The sequence below is a fragment of the Marmota monax genome, unplaced genomic scaffold (assembly GCF_021218885.2).
Source record: "Marmota monax isolate L192 unplaced genomic scaffold, Marmota_monax_Labrador192_F-V1.1 WCK01_AAM20220418_F8-fsc00020, whole genome shotgun sequence".
NCBI lineage: Eukaryota > Metazoa > Chordata > Mammalia > Rodentia > Sciuridae > Marmota > Marmota monax.
The window spans coordinates 12,823,291-12,836,960 of NW_026692912.1; the positions used below are offsets into that span (position 1 = coordinate 12,823,291).

Genomic DNA, 13,670 nt, shown 5'->3' on the forward strand with positions numbered 1-13,670 from the left:
TTGTGAAGTTAAATTACTATTTTAAGAGGCTATGAAGTTGGCAGCCAGAAAGCACTGGAAGAGTGGAAGATATTCATGATGCTGACAGATAAAGAAGGAGAGAAAGTAAAATGCAGATTGTTAAGGAGATTTAAGAAGCCTCCCTCCAGCAGCGCCATTTATAACATCTCCTAGAACATGTGAGATGGATGCCTTTCTCATTTAGGCGTGTATAAGATCAGAATCCCGGGCACATGCATAACAGAAGGGGGGAGATTTGCAATGGCTGACCTGGCCCAAGACAACAGGGACCAAGTAGCAATCATCAACCTTAATTTTGGCAAGCCACCAAGCTGCTGACCGCTGGACAATGCCTTAGACTAGTGGAAGGAGGGAAGGCACGTTAATGTAATAACATTACCAATGACCAATAGCACACACAAGCTGAGATCTGATGCCACCACCAGTTTAATATCTTAGAGTGGGTCCTTTCACTTCTGAACCTCAATGTCCTCACCAGGAAAATGGAAGAATAGTTCCAATTGTAAAGTGTTAATATAAAGATTAATGAGATTATAAAAATCATGTCAAGACATTCGAGTTCTTGGTAAAGTAAGTGATGACAGGGATGAAGAGTGGACTGACTCATGAGGAAGAGGAGACCAGATCACACCAGGGCATTCAGCACCCTGTCCATCAGCCACCCTCCCATGCACACCTGATAAGCACACTAATAGATTAGAAAGCCAAGCAAAAGGTACAGTGAGATGGGCTGCCGGGAGTTCAGGTTCTCAAACCAACATAGATACTGTTGGATCTTAAGAAAGAAGAGTCTGTGTATACAATGAAACAAAACAACAACAAAAACAAAAGTGAAAATTAAACTGAACAGTGTGGAAGATGATTTTCAGCTCTGGGGACAGATGACCTTATGTCTGTATCTGTTTTCTGAAATTTAAAAAACCTGCCTTAGTAATTTTGCATACTTCTCTGCCTTCCCTGCTTTCTCAGTATCTCCTGAGTGTCACATGCTACCCTGGAGGATGGGGAGGGAGGATGTTGACAAAAATGATGAGTGAGTTCCTTTGCAATGTTATAGTTTAGATATGACTGTCCCCCAGAAGCTCATTGTGAGACAATGCAAGAAAGTTTAGAGTGAACTGATTTGGTTATGAGCATCTTAACCCAATCAGTGAATCAAACCCTCAATGAGGATTAAGTGGGTGGTAACTGTAGGCAGGTAGCGTGTGGCTAGAGGTGATGGGTCATTGAGGGCAGGCCTTTGGGCATACATGCTGTTTTCATGAGGGGCACTTGCTCATTCTGCTTCCTGGTGGCTGTGTTCTGAGCTGTTTTAGTAGACCACACTCTTCCACCATGATGTTCCGCCACACCTTTAGCCCAGAGCAATGAAGCTGGCCATCTATGGACTGAGACCTCTGAAACCATAAGCCCCCAAATAAACTTTTCCTCCTCTAAAATTGTTCTTTTTAGGCCTTTTGGTCACAGCAGCAAAAAAGCTGATTAAAACAGCAAGGCAGTTCCTTGAACCTAATAGTAATCTCTTTCACGTGGGGTATTTCTAGCATGAAAACACACCCCAGGAGTGCAGGCAATGCTAATCTTATACAACAGGGTGTATCAGGGCAACCACACAAAGCAATAGCAGTAAATGCTTATATAGCTCCAATGATCTGCCAGGCATTGTGTGAAGCACCTAGTGTGTAAATGAACTAATTTCCCACATTATCTCTATGCAAACTTGCCATTCTTATTCTCATTTTACAGATGAGAAAACTGACATGGGAGTATTGGGCAATCTGGCCAAGGTCAGATAGCTACTCGATGGAAGAGCAAGATCAGATAACTACTAAATGGAAAAGCAGGTATTAAACACCAATGTTGAAGCTTTTAACCTCTCTCCTTTCAAGTCCTATAGAAATAGGCTCAAATCTTCAATAACACACTGTTGACAGGCCTTAGACAGGTAGTATCACTTCTATGTGCCTCAGTTTCCTCATCTCTAAAATGGGAGATACTACCCATGAGCTTGTTGAGAAGATTCAACAAGAAATCTATATCAATCATCTATTACAGAACAAAGAACACGTGACACCCTTAGCCCAGACACTTTCCCACTACAAGAATGATTTTAGTACAGTCACATTCTGGCCGTCTCTAGGTGAAGATCCCGAGTTCTCCATAAATGCATAATTTCCACTGTCAGGAAAGAGAAAGGATAAGCAAAACTGAGGCTGACCTGGCAATATTTTCAGAAATCATTTGTAAGGCTTCACTGGACTTTGAAGGATGCTGTTCTGTTGATATGCACTCAGAATAAAATTCTTTATGACCCCCCGCAGCCCTCCCCATCCTTGGCCATCTCTGGAAATGGCATTTGACGAGGACCACTTCATCTAAAAGAGTCGTGTCTCCAAAATGTGTCCCAGCAGCAAAACCGTATTACCAAGCCTTGCCAGGTAATCTATTTTTCAATCTTTCCCCTACACTCCTAAACATACCAAAGTGCTGATTTTCTTTTTTTAATGGCTACTGTGCTGGTGCAGATGTTTTTATAGTAGCGGCAGGCTCCTTGTCGGTCCTTCCCCTACGAGGTGCCAATGAACTCAGAACTCATCAACTTCCATGAGCATTTTAGCTTACCTCGTACTGTGCAAACAGAGCAGACTTACTAAAGCCAGTTGTCTCTGTCACAGTTCTCAGAATGCACTTCCAGGATGATCTTGGGGCTTCCAGATACTCTTATAATTCCACAGCCCACCAGAGTTTCATTTACTTTTGCAGACTGCTAAATTTTAGAACGGAAACCAGACAACTCATCACTTCATAGGGCGGATCCTCTAAGGTTCACTCATATACTGGATGTCTGTCCTTCCTCCGTCAGTATCCAGTATCCACTTGTGATCTGAAACTGGGCTCCTCCGCCTTACCCCCAGGATCCATTCTTTCTCCGAGAGGTTCCCACTGGCTCATTTGCAGGACCTTTAAAAGGCTAGATAAATTATCTCTCAGAAACCCTTTGGGGCCAGTATTGAATTAACCCTTACAAAGAGTTCTAGCTATTCAGATGGGTCATTTACTTGCAGTCCCGCTGTTCCGACCTTTGCAGTTTACACCAAAAAAAAAAAAGCCCTGCATCTTGCCTTTGTTAATTGCCTTATGAATCTACCTTGCACCCTTGGGGGCATACCATCACTTAGCTGTTCCCAAGTTGGCCCTAGCATCCTGCACACAGCTCTGCACCCCATGAGAAACCACTGCACGCTGAGAGCAGAATTCATGCAGAATGATCTATGGCGTTTCCTCCTTGGGCTCCCTGCTCATGTGTGTGGATGGTAGGGTGGTCTGATCATTTACTGCTCTTAACTTTCTCACACTCATTCTTCTTCAGTCTATTCTCCTTTAGGCCACCTGCAATATCCAAAAGCTAGTTGTCTTGGGAGACAAAGATCCCCTTCACTCTCATGAAAAAAAAAAAAACTAATTTCACTTCTCCTCGGCCTCATTATCTTCTTAATTGTCTTCTTTGCCCCCTCAGTAGGAAGGATTGTCTACGGATTTCCAGGCAGCCTTCTGTGTTCCAGGAGGACATTGGGTTTCGTGGCAACATTGAATCACTCAGATATTAAGAACTTCACCAGCAGCACAAGATAACCATCTATCTATCCCCCTTGGCCACCCTGTCTTGGATCCCATTCTGTGCTCTGAGATATGACTTCTTTTAGATTTGCTCATTTTTGAGAGGTCATCTAGACTTTACAGTGACATATGGCCACCGTGCACGTGTCTTTCTGGTTGTACAACAACTGCGTCACGCAGCATTTCTGTAGAACTGGGCAACACCTCTTCAGTGAGGTCAAGCTACATAAGGTCCTTCCCAACTTACAAAGACAAGCCCACAGAGGGAAACACAGGCTCCCCAGGAGGTCTAGATATGCAGTGGCCAGAGCCCCGTGTCCCTGTGCTCCTATTGTATGAGGTTTGGAACTACGGGGATCTAAAATGAAAGGATACGGTCTCTGATCATTGACACTGTCACCATCTTCATCATCACTTTCTCTACTGATGTGGCTTCCACTCCCCACGCTCTCACAGAAATTGGGAAATGGTGCTATTAGTCTATTATGCGTGATGATTACGTAGGGATTGCCAGACCTCTCGTATTAGATGGCCAGCACCTGGCTGGACTCAGTGATGTAGCCCCTGAGTCACTTTGTTCAAGGCCTTTCACAGACAAGATCCCTAATATTTGGCAGGTGAAACTCACTCCAGATTTCACTGCAATCACCTTCTCCCCAGGTCTTCATTCTCTTCCTTTTTTTCCCTCCCAATTGACTCCTACTCCTCCCCTTTCCTCAGACTTGGCATTGCCAGGGTATGACACTCAAAGCAGGCCTAGGAACTCAGATTAGAAGAACTTGTTTAAACACCTGTTTAAAACTGAACAGGATGAAAACCCATCATGAGAACCTGATGATGAGCCTCTGTCAACTTCCAAACTCTCCTCAGGTCTCACACCACTTGCTTCCCAGCCAGGGCGATAGCACAGGAGAGATGCCGCCGCGTCTTTCCCTCTCTGAGGCCTGTGGGTTCTGGCGCCTGCCTGCCTCGTCATGATTCTCCTTCTCATTCAAATCCTCAGCCACGTAGAGTTCAGTCCATCCCCAGCCTCCCTCTGGGTGAGTACCACATTGTCATCTTTCTCCCTGCCTCTCATGCTCCTCCCCAATACAACCTCAAGGCTGGTTCTTCCTCGTTCCGATCTCAGCTCTAATGCCACTTGCCCAGAAAAGGCTTTCCCTGACTAACCTTCCTCAGGTGAAATCACCCACATTCTCTTCTAGCAGATTTCCCCTAATTCTTTTCTGTGACACTATTGTGCTGGTCTATTTGCTTACTCATTTATTATCTAGCTCTGCCTACTAAGTGTGAGCTCCATTGAAAACAGGGCCATGTTCATGATCCGTTTCTAGTGTCTAGACCTGCACTGTTCAATACAGTAACCACTATCCAAATATAACTATGCAAACTAAAATAAAAATCAATACGAATTAAATAAAATTAAAAATTCAGTTTATCAATAGTGCTAGAGATGTTTCAAGTGCTCAGTAATAACCTGCAGTAAATGGCTACCATATTGGACAGCACAGAGAACATTTTAATTATTCCGGAAGGTTCTATTAAACAGTGCTGGTCTAGAGCAATGTTTTCCAAATATCAGGGACCCAATAAGCATGTGTCGAGTACCTTAATAAATTAATGCTTTCTTTTAATCCTCACTCAATTTCAGGTTGTTGATCCCCCTTTTTGTGCCTTCTAAACCTTAAAAATGAGATAAGGGATGGGGTTGTAGCTCAGTGGTAGGGCGTTTGCCTACCATGTACGAGGTACTGAGTTTGACCCTTAGCACCATATTAAAAATAAATAAATAAAGATATTGTGTTCATCTACAACAACAACAGCAACCAAAATCCTTTAAAAAATAAGATAAAAAAGAGAATATTCATAGGACAATATCCAGCATAGTCAGAGGCCTCCTAAAAGGATGTTACAGGAGACAGAACTGTGAAGACAGGCCTTTCTCGGAAAAAGAAAACTTGGGAGTTATGTGATTATGCTTGCATATTATGTGAAGAACAGAAAACTGAAAGAGAATTGTATTTGTGTGATTTCAGAGACATATAGAGAGAAGGCAGATTTAGGGTCAAAGTCTAAAAGAAAAAGAAAATATTCCAACAAAGCTGTGCAAATACAACATAGACTGCTTTGTGTGGTAATGAACTCATGGGCTCCAAAAGGACTCAAACTAAAATGGATTGTGTTACCAAAAGGATTTTTGATTCCTGAATAAGAAGAAAGTTCAGTTATTGAAAAACCATCAGGGGTTTCTTTAGAGAAACTTCTCAAAGAAAATACTGAGATTTTTTTTTTTTTATCCAATGACTCCATGACACCTTCATACCATTAATTTCAAAAAGTTAATAATATGTATCTGTTATTTCTGGCCATTGAATAAACCCATCTCATGTGCCATCCATTAACTCAATTACACAGAGGGAAGCACAGAGATGCTCTAGTGAGGAGGACTTAGGTTCACATGCTCTGCTCATTATGTGACCTTGGGAAAGGAACCTCACCATCATGAGCTTCACTTTCTCTTCTGAAACACGGTCGGTGTTTGCCCTACTGGGTGAGAAGGGAGATGAAAGGAGAGAACAGAATGAAAGATTGGGAACACAGTTGGGGTAATGTTCTCTTCCAAGTAGGACATAACTTTCTGTCTGTATGATCAACATCCCTACAATATTATTAGTAAAAGAGCCGTTACTTGGAAGCCACAGCAGCATGGCTTTGAGTAAATATGAAGCGACTGTCAGAGAGAGTGAGTGAGAGAGAGAGGAAGAGAGGTGACAGCTGCTGCTGAGCCTGGACATGAAATGCCAAAGCAAACGTTTACAGAGCAACCACTGGTGTCAGTCCCTGGGGATACAAAGAGGCTCCCAAGAAGAACACTGACGAGGGCAAGACAGACCCATCCCCTCGGTGCAATCCAGGAAAATGGAGACAAGCTTAACAGTCTCAGATAAAATTATGTAGCAATGGAAGGAAGAAAGAGATTAATTCCAGAATAAGGTCTTGGGAAGTCTTCTTGAAAGGGTTATTTGAGCTGGATGTTAAAATATGGATAGCGTTTTACAAAGTAAACCCTAAAGGTAGGAAGTGGTGGAAAGATTGGTAGAGAAATTCATTATTTTTAATGATAAAGGATTAAAATGGAAAACAATGGGGGAGATTATTTGAAGAATGACATTTGAAGACTTGTCCTTTTCAAATTACCCCATCTTGATAGTATGGTCACCTGCAGTTTGGTAATTGATTTGTTCAACTTTGGATTTTAGCAAAGGGGAAGCAGGAAGAGAAGGACCAGGTATGTTTAACCTTCGTGGATATCTAGGTGATACATGCTGATCATTTTATCTAAGGAACTGAGAGGGGAAAGAGAGAGGATGCCAATCATAAAATGTCTCCTCATACAACTGAAGGACCTTTGGACAAAGACCTTTTCAGAGAAAAGAGGACTTTTGGGTCAATAACATAAAATCTTTAATACACTAAGAAAGCGATGTCCTACTTGAGCAGAACAGGGAAGGGTGTTTTTACCATTTCCACCTATACTGCTACAAATGTACTCATTGCAGCCTGAGCTGGGCCTTCTAAACTCAACAGGGGCCCAACAGCTGATTTGGAATCTCTCTGCTGTTTTTCCTTGGTTGAAATGGAGTCACAGCTCCCCCTTCTGGGAGCAAAAGTGCCATTCAGCCCTGGATAAACCTGCGTGGAAAAGACTATAGCAGTTGGGCCTAAAACGCTGTGCTTCCCAGTACTTGCCTGCACCCCAAAAAAAGAGCATCTAGAAGACTGAGAGCAAACTTGTAAGTGAGCCTGACTCTGACTTCTAAAGGGCCTCTGGCTCACAGGGGTTTGTATCTCCCTTTCCCTGGAACTAAGAGTCCCAATACTACTTTGAGAGATGCCTTTATAAGGGGGAACCCAATTTGGTGTGGAGGTCGCAAATGTCTTTTGGGAGTGCAGCAAGCAGAAAAGGTTTCTAGATCTGTGTGAGCACATGTGCACGTGAGTGCCTGTAAGCATGCGTGCCTGCCTGTGCTCCTATGCCTGCAACATGAATAAACATATGGGGCTCAGATTCTAATTAATATAAAGAGATTAATTTGCCTGAAGTATTTGCACTAATGGGTGGGTGTACACTTAGCACTCTGGAAAGCAAAGTTTTCCTTAATAAAGAAGCTCAGGCTTAGTACAGATGCTTTGATGGGTTCTGTCTACCAGTCATAGTCAGTATTGGTTCCCTGCTTGTGTATAATTATCTAAAGACACTGGAGAAAGAATCTATGTTTTGTGTGTGTGTGTGTGTGTGTGTGTCTGATACGTGCACGGATATGCCTGCCTATGGGGAACAGTGATTGAGACACATTGGGTCACTTCTCTCGAGGGTCACATTTCCAGATGGAGAAGTTCTGAAACACGTCTTTGAAATGAGAAGTTTGATGAGGGAAAGACAAGCAGCTGTCCCTTGGGTGGGAACATAGTGGCCAGGCAGGGTGGAGAACAATACACAATCCCTGGGCAGAGTGATTGAGAGAAAGACATTGATATGACTGACAGGCAACCTGGGTTCTAACTCTGGGCATGCCACCAATTCCCTAGAGAATGTTAGGAGATCCTCATCCTGTCTTGGGCCACAGAGTCCTGCCTGTCTGTTCTTTCATATTCCTTCCAGCTTCGATCATCTATGGATTGGAAAAGAGAGAAAATGAGAGTGGTTCCCAGCAGGGGGTCTCCTCCTCTGCCTTCACACCCCCTACCCAAAATGAACCAGGCAGCTCTGCTCTAACTGGAGTTTCCTGAAGCAGATTCTCTGTGGCAATGTGAAGGCTTCAGCCTGAGGTAGCTGCCTCTGGCCAGAGAATGGTATGTCTGCAAGTGCCTGCAGGTAGAACAGCCACCCACTCACTGGGGCAGGTTCCTGCAAACACACATTTGCTTTTATCTCACCCCAGAAGACAAATATATACATATATAAATAATGTTTAAGCCAAGTGTATTTCTATGTTTTTTTTCTTCTTCTCTCAAACCCTTTTTGGTGGTCCCTTCAAGCTGAGGTAGACACGAAGCTGGGCTCCACCTTCTCAGCCTTGTCTTCTCCTGGCTTTGCTGCCTGGTAGCAGAACGGCTGCCTCTTACCTTGAGAAAGTAACAGCTGCCGAGTCTGGAAGCCATGCTAACAGCAGTAAAACTCAGCATTTTTGCTGAGTAGGGCAAGCCTTTTAGAGACAGCAGGGAATCAAATCAATGGCTGGCCCCAGAGCCCAAGCCCAAGAGTACCTAGCCAAGGTGGCCAAGGGACTTACCTAGGAAGACTCCTAAAAGGTGGAGGAAAAAGGAAAGAGGGCCTGGACCCAAACTGTCTTCCTAAAAGAGATTCTCCCATGCCCCACCCTGCCCTTGGCAGTATTTTGGAGCTAAACAAGAGATGTGAGGTACAAACCAGACAGCAGTTTAAGTCAATTACCGCCACATTCTATCATGGGCTCAATACCCAGGGTCCCTTCCCAAATTGTAAGTCTCCCCAACCGGTTCTCTCTCTCTCTCTCTCTCTCTCTCTCTCTCTCTCACACACACACACACACACACACACACACACACACACCCCTCTGCCTTCTCCCTGTATCCTTCTAACTCCAGCAGGGACACAGTTTTAGAAGATTTGCTGGGGTCAGGGGGCTTCTCAAGCCTGCCTGAGATGGGGAAGGAAAGAAAAATCTGTCTTAGGGAAGTGCCCCAGATATCGCCTTCCTATCACCCAGAGCTGCAGAGCTGCCCCCTACATGAAATCTCTTCTGAGACCCCATGCAATGGTGATGGACAAGCAAGTCCCCAGAGGATGTTTTCTCCCTTCCCAGAGGGAGAACCACATAAACTTGCCCTGATCCTCCCCCAAAACCACCAGAAACAGGAAATGTCCTTATGCTGAGATATTATAAACCAAGAGACAGGGCACATCTCTATCCCAGACTTGCCCAGCCCCAGATAAGAAGCCCACCGCGCTGACTTTCCCCTTCCTCTATCACAGGCTACCCAGTGCCTCCAAATTCCCTTCAGAATCCTGGAGTCTGCCCAGTGTGGAATTTAAAGTGACAGCATCTCATTTGCCTCAGGGTCTGGTCATTTCTCTTTCATATTAAACGGTGTGTCCAAGTGTGTAGAAGGTCCATCCTTTGGAGGAATTTTCCTTCAAGGGTACCAACACTGGACTAAATATGATGCCATCCATATCCCTATCATCTCCGCCAAACCCGAGCCCGGAGCCCAGGGAGGAAGTCCACAGCGGGTTTCCCGATGGCTACGTGATCCTATAGTAAGGATCCCATTTCGTGTAAGCTGGAGAGACCTAATTAAAAAGACACACAAGCGCACACATACAAACATACATACAAACATACACACACACACATATCGCGCCGTAAGTAGGTTATAGGACCTCTCTTCACCCCCTCCCCTACACACACACACACACACACACACACACACACCACAAACACGCATCAAACGCAAACGACGCCGCACACGCAGACACACACTAGCACCACATCAAGTTCCCACCATGGTACACACGTCGGGAGCGCGCGGGGGCACACATGCCACTTTACTAAAAGCCGCATTTAACCCTCGGAGCCCCACGTACAGGGACCCCCCTCCCCGGAACCTGTTTGGACTTGGCGGCGGACTGTGGCCTGGGAAGAGCGGACGAGGGTGCCGCGGGGAGTGGGGCGGCCGGGGCGCCCCGAATGCGGCGCGGGGCCCTCTCCAAGGGCAGCGGGGCTCCGGGGCGCTGCACCGGCGCCGCCTTACCTGGAGTCAATGTCCGTCTTTGGCGGAGAGCTGCGGGCCGACGCTTTTTATTCTGCTCGGTGGGAACTTGGGAGAGCCCTGCGTCCAGCTCGCATACCGGGGACGGCGCGGGGACTGCAGGCGTGGGGGTACCTGGCTCCTAGCAGCCTGGCTCATACTCAGCCGTAAAGTCCCCTTCGCTGGTCCCGAGGACAGGCATGAATCCCGGCTCCGGAAGGCGGTCACTACTCCCTGTGCCTCCCGGCTCCTGCTCTCTCGCCAGCTCTCTCCCACTCTCGCCTGCGCTCTCCTCCTCCCCCCGCGCCAGATCAGTTCGCAGCCGTGGGGACCCGGAGCGAGGCGGCTGGCGAATGGAGAGGGAAGTCCAAGTGCGCCGCGGTCTCCGGGCGGGGAGCAGCGGAGGACGGGCCAGGCAGGGGGCGGGACTTAGCCGGAGACGGGCTAAAATGAATGGGGGAGCGGCTGCCGGGGGGCGGGGAGGGAGGAGCCGAGCGCCGGGTTTATTCCGAGGAGTGTTTTGTACGTCTTTAGGCGGAGGAGGAAGAGAAGGCAGCCGAGAGAAGGGAGGCCGCCCGGAGGGAGGGGCGGCCTGGGTGGGCTGAGGCTGAGCCACCCGGGAGTCTCCTGGGTCTGGGGACAGGGCGGTGCGTCTCGGGGTCTGAGCATCCACCGATGCTGCGTGTGTGCGCAGATCCCGAATGGTGGTGTTCTTAAGCGTGTCTGTAGCTGCGTGCGTCGCGAGTACCCGAGTGTTTCTGAGTATGCGGGTACTCGTGGGGCTGCGTGAACCCATCGGAGCGTGTTTGTTTTTTTTTTTTTTCTTTTTTCCGGGGAGGTACCCATGTGGGTCCGTTTGTGTCTGTGCCTCTCTGCATTTGAGACTGTGTTTCCTTGTGTCGGCGGGAGCCCACGTAACCCCCAGGAATTAAGCAAGCGCTTCTCTACGTGGGCAGGATGGAGGAATGAGAAGCTGAGGGGAACGCAAAGTTCTCTGGAGACCACCAGAGGCAGGGAAGAGGCGAGGGTACAGGGACTGAGACATGAATGTAGACAGCCAGACTCCGCATAGAGCCCGAGGTGCTTGCCGGCTGGGGTTGCTGACACTGGGCCTCTCTCTGAAGCAGAAAAGAAGGCCCTCAGGCGATCGGAATGCCCTCACGGTGCATATTCTGTACGTGTGCTTACTTTGCTTCCCTTGTGATTTAAACCGCACCAGTAATGCACATTCCTAGTCCCTTAAACATTAAGCCAGGGTGGGAAGCAGCCGTGAAACTAACAGAGTGGAGAAGCAGGAAACCATAAAGACAAAATGTTGGGGAATTTAAAGGAACCCAGATTCAAAAGTACAGGCTCAAGAGGGGGTGCAAAGCCAGTAGCTACAGGATGTTGGCCAAATTACATACTTCTTAAGCCTCGATTTTTCATGTTTACTAGGATAATGTGACTACCTATGTAAGGGAGTTGATGTGGAATTTAAATGAGCCAATGTATATAAAAGCATATAAAAAGATCCCTCCCACCTAGTGAATGCTCAATGCATGTTTTCTGCAATTATGATTCCTATTGTAATCACTTTATTATTATCCAAAGGATGAGAGGAGAGAGATGTGACTTTTAAGAAGGCCTTTAAGGAAATAAGGTGGAAGAAGAGTCTTGGAATAAAATGAAGAGAAATATTTGAGTGATGCTCTGGGGACTTGAGTAAATGTATGTAATTAACGAAGAATGAAGAAGAAAAAAAGGGGAAAGACACAGAGATGTCTAGGATGGCCCTGGGTCCCCAGAGTGCAGGACTAAGGAGAGGGAGGGAAGGGGAGGGAGCAGCAACCAGTTCTGGGTTCCTCTAATTCACTCTATTCTAAATGAGGAAGTCAGCACCACGGACAGCTCTCAGGTCACTGACCAGCCCAGTGATTTCTCTTTCTGTCTGATTTTTTTTCTTGGGCAACTTTCTCCTTCCCTTGGTATCTGGAGCAGATTCGGATCCTGGCCAGTGGTTCCAGGGGCAACTTTGACTTTGAGTCTATGAAGAAATACTTTCACCATACACCTGCTTCTCCATCCATGTCATTACGGAGCCTAGGGTTGCTATCGCCTATTCCTTTCTCTCCCTCCCCTTTCTTTCTCTCTTTCTGTACTGTTCCTCTTTCGGTATTTCTCCTTCACATATTCAATGCATGTTTTCTGCATTTTCTTCTGTTTCTCCATCACCCTCCATCTCAGAACTGTCTCCTTCAGCAATAGTAGGCAACAGTACATTATTGGTAATGCAGTTCTGAAAACCTGGCAGGCAGGTTCACGTGTAGATGAACATGTAGACTGTTTTCTCTCCTCAGCTCTACCTTAGTAATCAGTCTCTCAAGGTGGATCATGATCTGGTTGCCTTATTAGGAAAGACATAACACTGTGGAATATTTTCCTTTCTTTCATCCACCCCACATAGTCAATATTTCCCTCTGGAAACATGGATCCCATCCTAGTTCCAATTACTGTTAGAGAGAACTTTTATCATGCACCAGATATTCCATTTGAAATGGCCCCTATATCACTGCTTATAATTTTCAAAGAGTTATGAAGTATGTTGTAGATAATGCTACCCCATTTTTACATAATAGGAAATTGGACCCCAGAAAACTTGGGTAGCATACTGAACCACAACTAGTCAGTCATTGATGGAGTCAAAAATTCCACCTCCATGACCAAGTTCAAAATCTTTAATGTATCTTAAGAAATAACAGAGAAGCCCTGGAATGATTAGAAGATCTTAGAATTTACAGGAGTCACTGCACCCAACCCTAAATATAAACTTAAATGGCTGGGTTCATTGCATAATTTGTCCAATGGAGAATTTAGTAGCTCTTGCCCCTGGAGGAGGGGGTGAAGACTTTGCATGGACAGGTTTAAGACTCACCGGAGCCTTATGGTTTCTGGGTTTTGAATAAAACTCCAACCTTTCCAGGCCTTAGTTCATTTGCATTTGGCTGTTTAGCTTCCCTGTTTCTATGAAGAAAGGCTAAGAGGGCCATTTAAAAATGTCTCCAAAGACTCCTTGGTCATCAGAAAAGTTCCTAGTGCAAAGCATTCCTAATGACTTACGGAGAAAGCAATCAGAACCATATGGATAACATTTCTGCAGAAATACACATGGGTGGGAAAAGGTTTATAGGCCAAAAATATATTTCTTTTTTTTTTCCTCTTTGCCAAAGAAAGAACATTTAAAGCAGCTTGAGATATGT

The 13,670-nt window shown here is 45.8% G+C and overlaps 1 protein-coding gene across 1 annotated transcript in view; it reads right to left on the reverse strand.

Moving 5' to 3' along the window:
- Positions 1-10,781, reverse strand: part of Brinp1 (BMP/retinoic acid inducible neural specific 1) — a 171,645-nt gene extending 160,864 nt beyond the window's left edge. The window contains exon 1 of the mRNA XM_058581649.1: positions 10,435-10,781. The gene's annotated coding sequence lies outside the window, so the exon portion shown is untranslated. The remainder of the gene's footprint in view (positions 1-10,434) is intronic.
- Between the last annotated feature and the right edge of the window lie 2,889 nt (positions 10,782-13,670).